Here is a 12,431-nt window from a genome sequence, read left to right on the forward strand (position 1 = left end):
TACTACATACACATTTGTCCTAGATGAAAGGAGATGCTTGGGAGGAGGGGTGTTAAAAACCCCTGTAGATTGTTTTCTTATGAAAATATGCCTTTCTAATCTCTCCCAGTAACACTCTGATTCACCTGGCCTGCACCAACCTGATTAACAAACCACTAGGTTTCTCAAACTTTATTTGTTTTTAAAACGATGCAACAGATTAGAGCAAGGACACATTGTGTGGTGACACCAATGGAAAAACAACAACAAAAACAACGCCCAAGTCAATCTTTATTAAACACAGAAGAATCTGTAAGACTGAAGCCTCACAACAAAATTCCACTGGTGTCACCCCGTTAGTTCTAGTACACAATGAGCCATATACAGAGAAATAATAAAATATAATAATAAAATAATATAGTAAATAAAATATAATAATAAAATATACAGAGAAATAATCAGTAGGTTTATCATAGCTACACACAGGTATGACTGCTCCTGGGAAGAAAAAGCAAGTCAAGAAGTTTGGCAAAAAAAGTACAAATGCTGGCAATAGGGTGGGTTTCATTTTTTGTTCGTGTTTTCGAACTGGCCTACATCCAAGTGTCAGAAGAAAGCAAGGAGCAGCAGGCTCTTACCCTGCATTCTAACAGTCGTAGCAAGCCTGACTTCTGTCAAGTCCCATGGATTTTAAACATTTACGTGGAAAGCTAATTTGGGCTTATCAGCTTTACTACTTAGATTCCAACTCGAGCATATGGCGCGTATTGCCAGCTCTTCCCATTTTATCACAACGTCACAATTTGTGAACGCTTCCATCATCCAAAGCTTTCAGAAATATACAAGAATTTTATCATTAAGAACTTCTAGTCTTAAAACTGCAAAGATAACCTTGAAAGTAACAAATGCTCCAACATCAGTAACCCAGACGTGCTGTTAAAAAATATACAACCAATCTTATAATCTAGTGACTTAATGCCTTATTTCTGAACGTGGAAGCCAACAGTACTGGCTGAACCATGAGCCTAACATGATTTCTAGCAGAGGAGAAGTTTCAGCGTCCACCTCTCTACTCTTTTCCTTTCTAAGCTCTATAAGGACCTTTACCATTACAAGGTCAGGATACTTCTGTCTCCATGTCCATTTATAAGCACTGTTTCTAACACACTGAGGTTTAATAGTCTTGGTAATAAATAATAAATCTGTGCAAAATGGCAACCTGAAACCGTCCTGAATATCAGATAGCAGCAGTTCTTAAAGACAACTGTCTCCACTGAGCAGACAGGCTGACACTTGATTGCTATTTCTTCCACGGTAGAATTGGAAAAACATTCTTGCCATGCAAAGGTGTTTGTGGAGAATGTTTTTGCTTTTTTAAAGCAAGTTTGTAAAGAATCTGCAAAATAAATCCATCTCTCTCTCTCATCAAGACTCCAGTTCACCTTCTGTTGGACTCCAAAAGACAGGACTATAAACAGAAAAAGGTCAGTGTGCTTTCTGTTTTTACAACATGGCCAAATCCCCTGTATCTAATATCTGATTTATACAAAGACCACTTTGTATTATTTAAAAAGCCTGCTTTGTAAAGGCATTTCTGCACACTGCTAGTCCTTTTTTTTTTTTTAAATGATGTCCTCTTTCCAGACTCCCAAACTGATGAAAATTCTTAGTAAACATTAATTTCTATAAAGTATTTATTGAATTTCCTGATCTTACTCCCATGAATCAGGTACCCAAGTTCCCTCAACAAACAGAATGATTTTAGTGAACTTCTTGATCCGCATGACTGTGTACGTTCATATCTGAATTCAAATCAGTAGTGCTCTTCAGAAACCAGTCCTCCCAAACACGCCTATTTTCCTTGCTTTACTTTACACAGCAAGGCAGCCTCCGTGCACATGAAGATTTATTTTGAGTATATGTAGATCAGAAAACAAGCTTCAGAAAGCACATCGTATATGCTCCAACCGCTCGCAGGAATCCAGCCACAGACTCAGAGGAAGACTGGTTTGAAACAAAACCCTCACAACCTGTATAGCATGGCTGTCAGGTTCTCAGCACCTGACAGATCTGATTCTCTTACGCCACACTGCTGGGTAATGGGGACACAGCCTCTTTAGTGACTTTCAGAATTTTTGCATCAGTTCCAAATTCATCTCTCCTTTTTTTAAAAGGCCTACAAAACCTCAGAGATGAGTGAAGTTAATGCTAATTATTAATTCATGGGAGTAACCTCACTGTGTTCTATTTCTTCAATTTCTTTATCCGCATGAAATGCTACTTAAGAACATACTGAATTTTATGAAAAGCAATTGACTTAAATATTTATAGTTATCCAAAATGCTCAACTATTAATGGATTAGTTTTTCAAAATATTTAGTGTCATTCTTGATGGCATTTTCCCAGAAGAAATGCTGTTGATAACCAATAAAAGTATTTAATAAGTTATTCACACAATTCCATCTTCATTTTATTAGAACTTCATCTACTACAATGACTGCAAAAAGCACTAACAAATTCAAGAGTACACAGGCTCACAGCCCTTGCCGCTAGTTACGTATTGAATCCAGATTTATCTGGAAATTTTTGCAACATTAAGATTACATTTAGGATCTCCATACACTATTAACTCAGGAATATTGCCCCCCAATCTAAAGAAATGAAAAGAAAAAAACTGAATGACATTAATATACTAACTATAATATACTAGCTAACCCGAAGAGCTGTAACTTTGCAGACACCAGCAGGCCACAGGGAACAGTCCGAGCACCCAGTGTGGGCTGATTTATCCTCGTTCGGCAGGAGGAAGGGCTCTCCTGCTAACACGGGGCAGGAATGAACAGCCCTCAGCAGGACAGGCAGAACGGAGGGACTTGCAGCGGCAAAGCTCGGAGCAGAAACCAGACTCAGGCTGTGGATTCCTCCTCCTTGTCATCCCACTTATCTCTAGAATCAGCTTCCCTTCGCAGCAGCTCCCGTTCCTCCAGCTCCAGGGCCACATCCATCTCACTCCCTCACCTGTCTACACCACTCTCAATGCAAAAGAAGTTGCCTGGCGCTTGACTCTCCCTGTGCTTTGTTTCTCCAAGTCATTCCTCCTGCATCCCCAACTGCCTCACCAGTTTTCAGCTCAGTTAACTTTATTTCTCTTAGATGATCTACTCCACATAAACACACCTTTTTTACATCTTGCAGTTGGGGAAAATTGGTAATCACCCTGTATTTTGAAAAGAATCAAAAAAGGAACCTTCAGTACAGATTAGAAATTTTAGAGCAGAACAAAACAGAGGTGGACGAGGGGCATTCCTATGTGTCTGTAAACATCTAATAGCTGACAAATCTACAGGTGAATAACCACCACAGCTTTTAGTCCAGAAACAGACAGGAAAGGTCTGCACAGCGGAAGCCTGTAACTGAAGGACAGAATACTCAGAGGGCTCTACCTTTAAATGGAAACTGACTTACTATGGATCTGAGGAACAGAAAGGTAAAAATGCAACTATTTGCACAGAAATTTCTGTTAAGCTCCTGTAACTCAGGTGTGCATTTTAAATGCAAAATTATGCATACTTAAGGAACACAAGTTTAGAAAGCAACTTTAAAGTAACGTAACAGTTAAAGTAATTCATTGGAATTAAGTACATGATCATAGAAGGATTCATGGGTACAGGTTATGGGTTAAAGACTTGTCAATTAATTCCAGTTTCCAGTTACTTCTGCCTCACTCCTAAATAATCCAGCCACCACTGCTTCTCTTCCGCAAGGTTCGCCAATTCAGACAGTCATACCTTTATCACAGTTTATGAAACAGAACTCTGTTTCAATGTTCCTGTGAATTCAGATCACAGGCTTGGGTGATACCAGACAGTTGGAAAACAACAGGGGCAATAACCTTCATCACTTGATACTTGGGGTTGGAGCAAAGGGAGAATGAGGAAATCAGGTGGTGCTGGCAACATGTAAGCAGTGCTGAAGGGTTCACAGCCAGCCGATGGTTCTGTTAACAGACAGGAGAGGTCTCAGAAGCAGATCTATCCATTCTAGGGCAAACTATAGTCAAAAAAGAAAAAAAAAAAAAAAGGTTTTTTGTTATAAATCTAGGTATGCATAAAATATACCGCAAGCCCAGACTGTGACTGTGGAAGACACTTTATTCAACAGTCTCATGACTGCCACTAGCAAATTTAGCCAGAGCTCCTATAAGCTAGAAACAGTTTAAAAATGGTGATTATACTGCTATGAGAAGTCTACTGTAGCCATGAAATTTGAGTGGAATTTTAAACGGAAAGCTTCCATACCAAATTTCCAAATCCTACTTCAAAGTTCATGTCCAAGGATATGAATTTCTTAAGAAAAACCTTTTCAACAAATTTACATGCGAGTAAAACCCCACACTACATTGGTAAAGCAAATACAATATTGCCTGCAGCACACCCAAGGCTTGATGGCTTTGTCAGTGGAACACTAAAGGTATATGAGGATCTTGGAGAGCAAACAGTCCTTCCAAAATATATGGGACCATTATATGAAATAAACTGATGCTTAGGTCGAACAAGCTTATGCAGCCTCTAGACACCGAATTGCAAGGTGTGAAAGAAGAGCCTGAAAAATGGTATAAGCACATTTATCCAACCCTTGAGGCAAGCCAGTTTTGACTGATCTCCTACTTCATTAAGGATATATCTTCATGAAAACCGATTTTAAATTTTGATTTTAAGCCTGGCTGTATTCCCTTGTATTTTAATACAGAATCACCAATGTATTCTTGCGAGGTATTTAAAATGCAAGGAACAATATGATATTCCAGAACTACATGTCATGTTTCACATCTGGCCGTGACTCTCAAAATCGCTCACGATATCACTGATCTTTTAGCACTTATTCTCAGTTATTCTCAGAAAGCGCGGATTTCATCATCTTCACTGAATACTGTATGGATCCCTTATGGCAAAAAACCTTTTTATCATTTGTGGGCAGATTTACTGAACTTCAAAAATACTACCTTGAAACAGTTTGATGAAAACAAGATATTGCGTATAAATAATACAGACCTAAACATCAACGGGTCAGCTGAAGTACTAATCTAACCTGGCTGATGGCATATGCAGGCAGGTAGGACAGTGAGTGCTGCTCACCAGTTCAAAATCTCAACTGACCTTTTATTTTCAGTCTCACAGGAAATACAGGGCAAATCTGTACAACTAAAAAAAACAATACATCAGCTTTTCTTTAAGTCAGATCTCCCTCTTTCTAGGGAAAAGCTCTTCTCTACTGGCAGACTGCAGCCTTCTTCCTTCTGGAGCATGATTTTTATTATGAACATTATTAGTTGCAAATTAGACCACTGGACTAGGCCTAGGACATTCACATAAGTTTTTACTCAGAAGGTGTTAGAGCACTCTTCGTCACATCTCACACCATTCTCTCCCTGTAAATAGGGGAGAGGGTCCCTGAACAACCTCAGGCTTTACTCGTGAGGCCTTACAACTGTGCAAACTTACACAAAGGCAGAAGACGCCCTAAGTAGGTAGTTTCTGAAGGACCCACACTTCTTCACAGCTTGGTACTCTCCCTGTGCTTGTTATGCATTTCTGTTGTCATCATCTGAGCTTCCTGCAGAAATACAAGACAAAGTGTTCTACATGCTCAAACTTCTGAAAAATCATTGCCCTAGGGCCTATCTGGAAAGATCAGAACAGAAACTCCTGAGTGAAACCGTAGCATGCAGTATGAGACAGACAGAAAAAGAGGATGCATTTTACGCAGTGACATGAACCTGTATAAATCGCAATGCACTGCACCCTCCAGAAGGCTTTGTGACACAAGGAATTTATTACTGGGGCCATGATGAAAATCCAGACATGAACCTCCTGAGATACTGCCTTAGACCTGTAACAAAGGTCTGCTTTGGCAGTAGGGCCAGAAAATTCCACTAGGCTTTTACTTCATCCTGACAGATGTAATTTCCTATAGCAGAAGGTTTAAGCCTTCTCATTCCTTAGCAGGCTATCTTGAATATTTCACTCTGGCATAGTTAGCTACATCACCTGAAGTCACCGAGGGACTCCACAAGGCTGATCTTCTTTAGCTGCTGTGCAAGCAGACTCTGCACTCACAAAGCAGCCTCAGTATTTCTTTCACTTGTCTCAAATGTTCTTCATCCACAGGTCCAATGAGTCAGACTGAAAAAATATCAGCTGACTCTCTATACTTTGGGGCTAAAAGCTATCTGACAACAGCCTGCTGTTGAATCAAAAGCAGTTATGTAGAATGCCATCCCCAAAGGCAATCCCATCAGCCTACAGCACTTGCTTGATGAACTATCCAGCTCTGATGCATCACCATGAAGAAGTCAAGCCAGAATATGACTTGCCAAGCTTTGTTACTAAAATAACTGGACTGGAGACTTTTCTTTGCAAGTACTTCTTTCATCACAGCTCTCCAAGTACCCCAACCAGTCCTGAAAAGTGCCTCTGTTTTTAAGAGATCTAAAACTCAACTGTTTTACCTCAACTCTGGAGGTACCCAACAGAAAGCTATCCCCCCCATCCACAGTCTAAGCTTGCTCTCAGAATTGTGAAGACTGATTGGCCTCACAATTAACACTGTCTTCTGCTGCATTTGACGCCCCTGAAAACATGGCTAGCTGCGATTCCATGTACTTAAGTCTTCCTAAATTTTGGAAAGTCATCAAAAACACTTAGGCTCTATGCTGTTTAGTCATCAAATTTCATAGTCAACTTCTCAACGTGCTTCGAAACCTGCCTGGGCCCTATCACTTGGCTAGTAGTTTGCCTTGTGCAGATAAAAGTAACAATAATATGTGATCACTTGGCACACAGACCTAGAGGCGCACATTCTTATCATAATACTGATCCTGGGAACGCTGCCCAGACTTCCATTTCTCTCTGACAAAAGCACCAATGAAATCTAGCTTCTGCCTGTGCTGCAGGACCACTAGGCCATGTTTTGCCAGGTGATCCTTTTCCTCCTCCCGCTACGATTCCTGCAAAAAGGTCAAGTGTTTCTTCAATCTGCCTTTTCACAGAGTGATTTAAATGTGATACAGAATTTCAGGAATGCCTTTTTGTCTTTTTTTTTTTGGTATTTATTTATTATATATTTGTATCTTACATTTATATACATATGTTACAACTTCAAAGTCCCAGGGTCTTGGACACTATCAAAATACTGCCTTTAAACTTACAAAACGTTCCTCTTAGCTTACACACTTTCTGAATCCACTGAACACAAAAACCAAAACCTGGTACATGAAAACCATCCATCACTTTTTCATGTCCTTTCATACCAAAAACACAGTCGGAGCCATCACTGCAACAGTCCTGAGCACATGGAAACGGTGACAATCTTCACAGAAACCACGAATCCCTCACACAAACACACGCACAAAATGGTTAAAGGCCTCCACCACAAGCAAACCCATCAGGTACGGAAGTTTTCCCAACAGAAAACAAAACGGCCTTCAAAAGGGACTACATGCTAACAACCAGGATCGTAGTCTATCACTCCTGGGGGAAACAAGACATGCTAAAACTCAAAAAATTACTACTTTTTCTTTAAGATAAGAGAATATACATGGGTATTTTTGGCAGCTTAAACAGACTTTATGTATTGTAAGAACCCTTAAAATTAACTTTATTCTAAAATCATAAAAACACTTTTTTAATACCTCAAAAAGTGTTCTTCCCCAAAAGCAATGTAAGCACCTCTGTCTTCACTTTAACTCGGCCTTCTACAACAAAAGGCTCATAGTATGAATCCTTTCCACTTTGAGATCTGACACACAGAAAGCAGCTGAAGGCCAGTCATAACGGTTTTTTTTGTTTGTTTGTTTGTTTTGATTCTCAGTGATGGTAACAATTTACAAAGAATATGGAAACCTTAACGTCCAGAAGTTAGCAACTGGCACAGAGACAGAGTTTAATCCTCCACCCCTGGAGCTACAAAAATACACATACTCCATTAAATGGCCTTCAGTGAAACCAAAATTCTATTGGCATTAGAGGCACAAAAACACAGAATTCTTGCCTTGCCCAATAAAATCTGTTCTGCTAAACATATAAACCTTAAAATTTGCATTCGTTTCCACCATTGTGAAGTGAAATAAAAGAATCAGTCAACTATCATTAACTCTTAAAATTGGCAGTGACTATTAAAGCAAGGGAAGTATGAATTAAGTTCATGCAGTGCACGTTACACCAATAACACAGAGGAGACTGTATTTATATACTAAACCATAAATTTAGGCTCCTATTGATGTAATCCCTAGTAACACAATGGCTACTTTATTTTGTGTAACTGGTTAGTCATACTTTAATCAACACTCGAATTTTATTAAAACGTACTGCAAAGTGTTTCCCTTCAGACTAGTTAAGACTTATCAATACTGCTTTGGAAAAAAATGACTATAATAAGGATGGTCAGATAAGGAGGCTCAAAGCTGCTAGAGATCCGTGCATGATTTGGTGATATAGATGACTCAACACCTGGAATAACATTATATGTAAGTTTGGTTCCCAGTAGACCCACCCATATTTCCCAGAATACAAACACATTCATGTGAAATAGTGATAGGCTATGTGGAGAACCACCAGGCTCACCTTCAAAAACCTTTAGAGCAGACAACCAAAGACAGGAGTCTTTTGCAGACAATAGCTTTTAGCTAAGAGATCCCATCCAGCCCCCTGCTCTCTTTAGAGTCATTAACATACATTATGGTGGCACAACAAACCCAGAAAAGAAAGGCATATAAAAATACTACAAATTATTCTAGACTACTTCAGAATTTATTCTAAGTGCTGTATCTGAAACTTAACTATTCCCAAAGTCTATACAGTAGATTCGCTTGCATAAAATTTCAGGAAGTCAAGATCTGATATTCCTCCAGCACAAAATGTTCTGCACGGTTATCTTAAGGGACGGTCTGGTTTTATGCAATTAACTGATATTACAGAAAAAAACTATACATCTTTGGCAGAGAAGACAGAACTAAAAATTTTGCCATTTTTTCATAAATCAATGGTACAAAACCCTTCAACTTCTATTGGTAAGGCAAAGTGAAGGTGTGCTTCATAACCCAGAAAGCTATATGAAATTATCTTGGTAGCATTTGATTACATCTGATCTCAAGTGGACTAGACTTTCCTACATCTGTTTAAAAAATGGGGTCATACCTTCAGATGACCCTTCCCGATAAGGTAAGATTGATTTGTTATTCAGACAATGATTAGTCCCATCCCCACAAAACAAGATTTTTTTTGTTTTTGAGAAAACATTATACATTAAAGTAAGTATATGCATCACCTCTAAAAAAAAAAAAAAGTAATAATTACGGAATCAGAAGTATTTGATTTAAAAGCATGCACTAGGTACTTACCCTTGTAATCTTGGTCCCTGAAAATTCCTCCAAAATTATTTCAGAACAAAATGAATTAAGAAAATTAGAAGAAAAATCCTAAGTAATAAAATAAAATGGATCCTGCTAAAGCATCCTTTTACTCGTTAGAATCTTGGAAAAAATGACCACAAAAAGAAGTCACACCCCTTACCATCTGCATGATGATACGGAACTTGATTTGCAAGTCTGAACAATTAGGCTGCAGTGGCCTCAACCTCTCAAACAGAGCTCAACAGGTTAGAGAAAGGTAATGCATCATGCAGGAAGTAATATACACGGGTAACTCAGCATAGAGACAAAGCTGCCCCAAAATCCTCAGCCATTTTACCTACTAAGTCTAACAATTATAAGTTTGGAGTGCTGGAACACTGTATGCCTGTAGTTCTTTGGCCGCCAAATCATGGACTTTCAACTTGATCTAATGACACATTTGTGGAAAAAAACAAAAACAAAACAAACAAAAACACTACATACAGAATAGACCTTAAGGGCTTAGACAAAAAGAAGGTAGGAAAACTCAAGACAAAATTCTGGAACACCCTGAATAATTATCTAGATTTCCAATCTGGCCTCTTGCATGTCCTACTGACTTATATGTTCAGAAGTAACTGTAAATAATTTCTATCAATCTCAAATTCTCTTCTCCAAATGCACAGGACTACTGGTGCCTTCGTAAAGGAACTGAAGAAAAACAATCTTTTTTTTTTTTTCATTAAATTGTATTTAATACTGGTGACAGGTCACTTACAGAGAACAATTAACTGCTTGGAAACGGGTTCACTTTATATGGCAAGACCACCCATCTGTGAACAAATACTGTAAAAGACTGACTATATCCTGGACCGAATAACTTTACAAAGAATTTTTAAATGTAATCCATGAAAGGAATTAGGCACCACAAGCAGGATTTACCTGATGCTCAGCTTCTTCAGCCATGAAGAGGTTTTTGTCAACAAAGCTCTACAGCCAGAGGTTTGCTACTGCTCAAGCTGAAAAGAGCTCATCTGCTTAAGCCTGCTGAGAAGTCTAACCTGCTTGGTGTTCTGTATACATCTTGAACCACTCTAACAATGGGGGCATGGTAATGTGAATTGTAACTGTCACTTTTCTTCAAACACACTTTTAATTCAACAATCTAGAGGTTGCACCATTGTCCTACAGGCTTTGGATGAACAGGGTGCCCCGAGACAGACCCAGAGAACGTAGGCAATCATTCTCCACTGCACCTACAGAAGACACACCACTTTGCAGAGCACAGCACAAGGCCCATGGAAGAAGGTGCCAGAGGGAGGACCTGTTTTTCAGCCAAACAATTAAGCATACGTGGGGTGGAAAAGGAATGCTGAAATATGGCCACAAATTTTAATATTTGCTTTAGAGCAAAACACACTCCAAACTATAGGTCACTTATTCTTGGGACACAGAGAAGGGGGATAGAATCCCCTTCATCTAATGAAGTGCGACTCCTTGGATTTCCTGTCGAAGAAAGCATGCCATCTGCAAGGATGTAGGCATAACCATGTGGACTTGTACTCTAAGGAAAGGATAAAACGATAACATAGTTCTCGGCAGCGTTAACAGTGAAGTCTACAGTGTAATAAAATAATATAAAAGCTTCCCATCAACACTGAGACACTACATCAGGAAAATACATAATTTGTAAGTTATACTGCTCAGTAAGTTTGTTTGCTTTAAATTTCATGTTTCTTTTAGTTCTGAAAGGCTTGCCTCCTTGTAAGAAACTTAGGATACCTGATGTTGTTGCTTTAATGTGACTTCTCTTTAACAAAGGAAGAAAAACTCTGACGCTAGCAGCTTTTTCTACTTAGCAGAGGCACAAGAGCCAACAGCTGACATTTGAATTTCTTCTAAATTCAAACAGGAAATACACTCAAACGAGTTATCAATTACAGACTGATTCACTCACGACTGCAGTGAATTCTTCATTGCCAGAAGACACACTGGATATACTGCAGTTATGTGCACTTACGGCACACTGGGGTAGAAATTCACATAGATTTCCTTTTGCCTTTAACAATCTAAAATGAAATTCCTCACACCTGAAAACTGTGCCCAAGCAAACGAAGCAAAGCACACCCACGTACAGGACCACTCTGGATTCCCTGGAGACAAAATTCCATTGCACAGAGCAAGGACTATCACAGGAAGATCTTTTCTTTTCTAGCACTGTCCTATTTGTTCCCAATTTATATTTAGGCTTTTACAAAAATAATCTTTGAAAAAAGCTTAAAGTAGAGCTATTTCAGATGTATGCACTACTACACCCTGTAACTTGAGTCTTTTAACAAAAAAGCTGAAGTAATAAATTGTACAGACACAATAAGTGATTAATTACCTTAAGTAACTGCTGCTTCATTATTACTCTCTGAGATATTCAAGAGCTAAGAAAACAGAGCATCTTTCCATGCTTCCTTAACCTAGGTATTTCACCTTCTATCCAAATAAGCGAATAAAATTCTTGTTTTAAGAAAGGAAAAATGCAAAAGGAGTTCAAATATAGAGCTAACCTCTGCCCCTCTCCACACTGAGAACCATCTGGATTCTATTAAATTGTCAAGCAAGCACCAGGATTAATACGAAGAGAAATAAAAGAACCACTGAAATGTTTAACATTGGTAGCTTCTTTATAGGCCTATGCTAAATCTCCATATGAACCTCAGCTGATTAACACTTCAAATGCATGACATCTATTTTATAAAATTATACAGATCACTTTCACTCTCCCTTTCCTGTGACTACTAAGCAGAACTGCAGCTAAAAATTTTTTGTATTATTCTACTCTACAGAGCAGCTGCCCAAGCAACTTATGAAACTGTAAAATAGCAATCAACGTTGTGAAATTCAGGGGAAGGCAGTAAAGCCTTCCATTTAAGGTTGTCAGATTATCTTACCTCATGTAGTTAGTTCTGTGCTTTAATGTTGTATAACATAGTGCAGATTATACAGAACAGAGTTCATGCATTTCCGAACCCAAAGATTCAGCAAGAAAAGGGCCTAACTCCAGACAAACGCC

General features: G+C 38.7%; 1 protein-coding gene across 2 annotated transcripts in view; it reads right to left on the bottom strand.

The window, feature by feature from the left end:
* Nucleotides 1-12,431, bottom strand: part of BMPR1A (bone morphogenetic protein receptor type 1A) — an 82,351-nt gene that overhangs the window by 44,868 nt on the left and 25,052 nt on the right. The window lies entirely within an intron of this gene.

The sequence above is a fragment of the Anser brachyrhynchus genome, assembly GCF_964034855.1.
Source record: "Anser brachyrhynchus genome assembly, chromosome: 6".
Classification (NCBI taxonomy): domain Eukaryota; kingdom Metazoa; phylum Chordata; class Aves; order Anseriformes; family Anatidae; genus Anser; species Anser brachyrhynchus.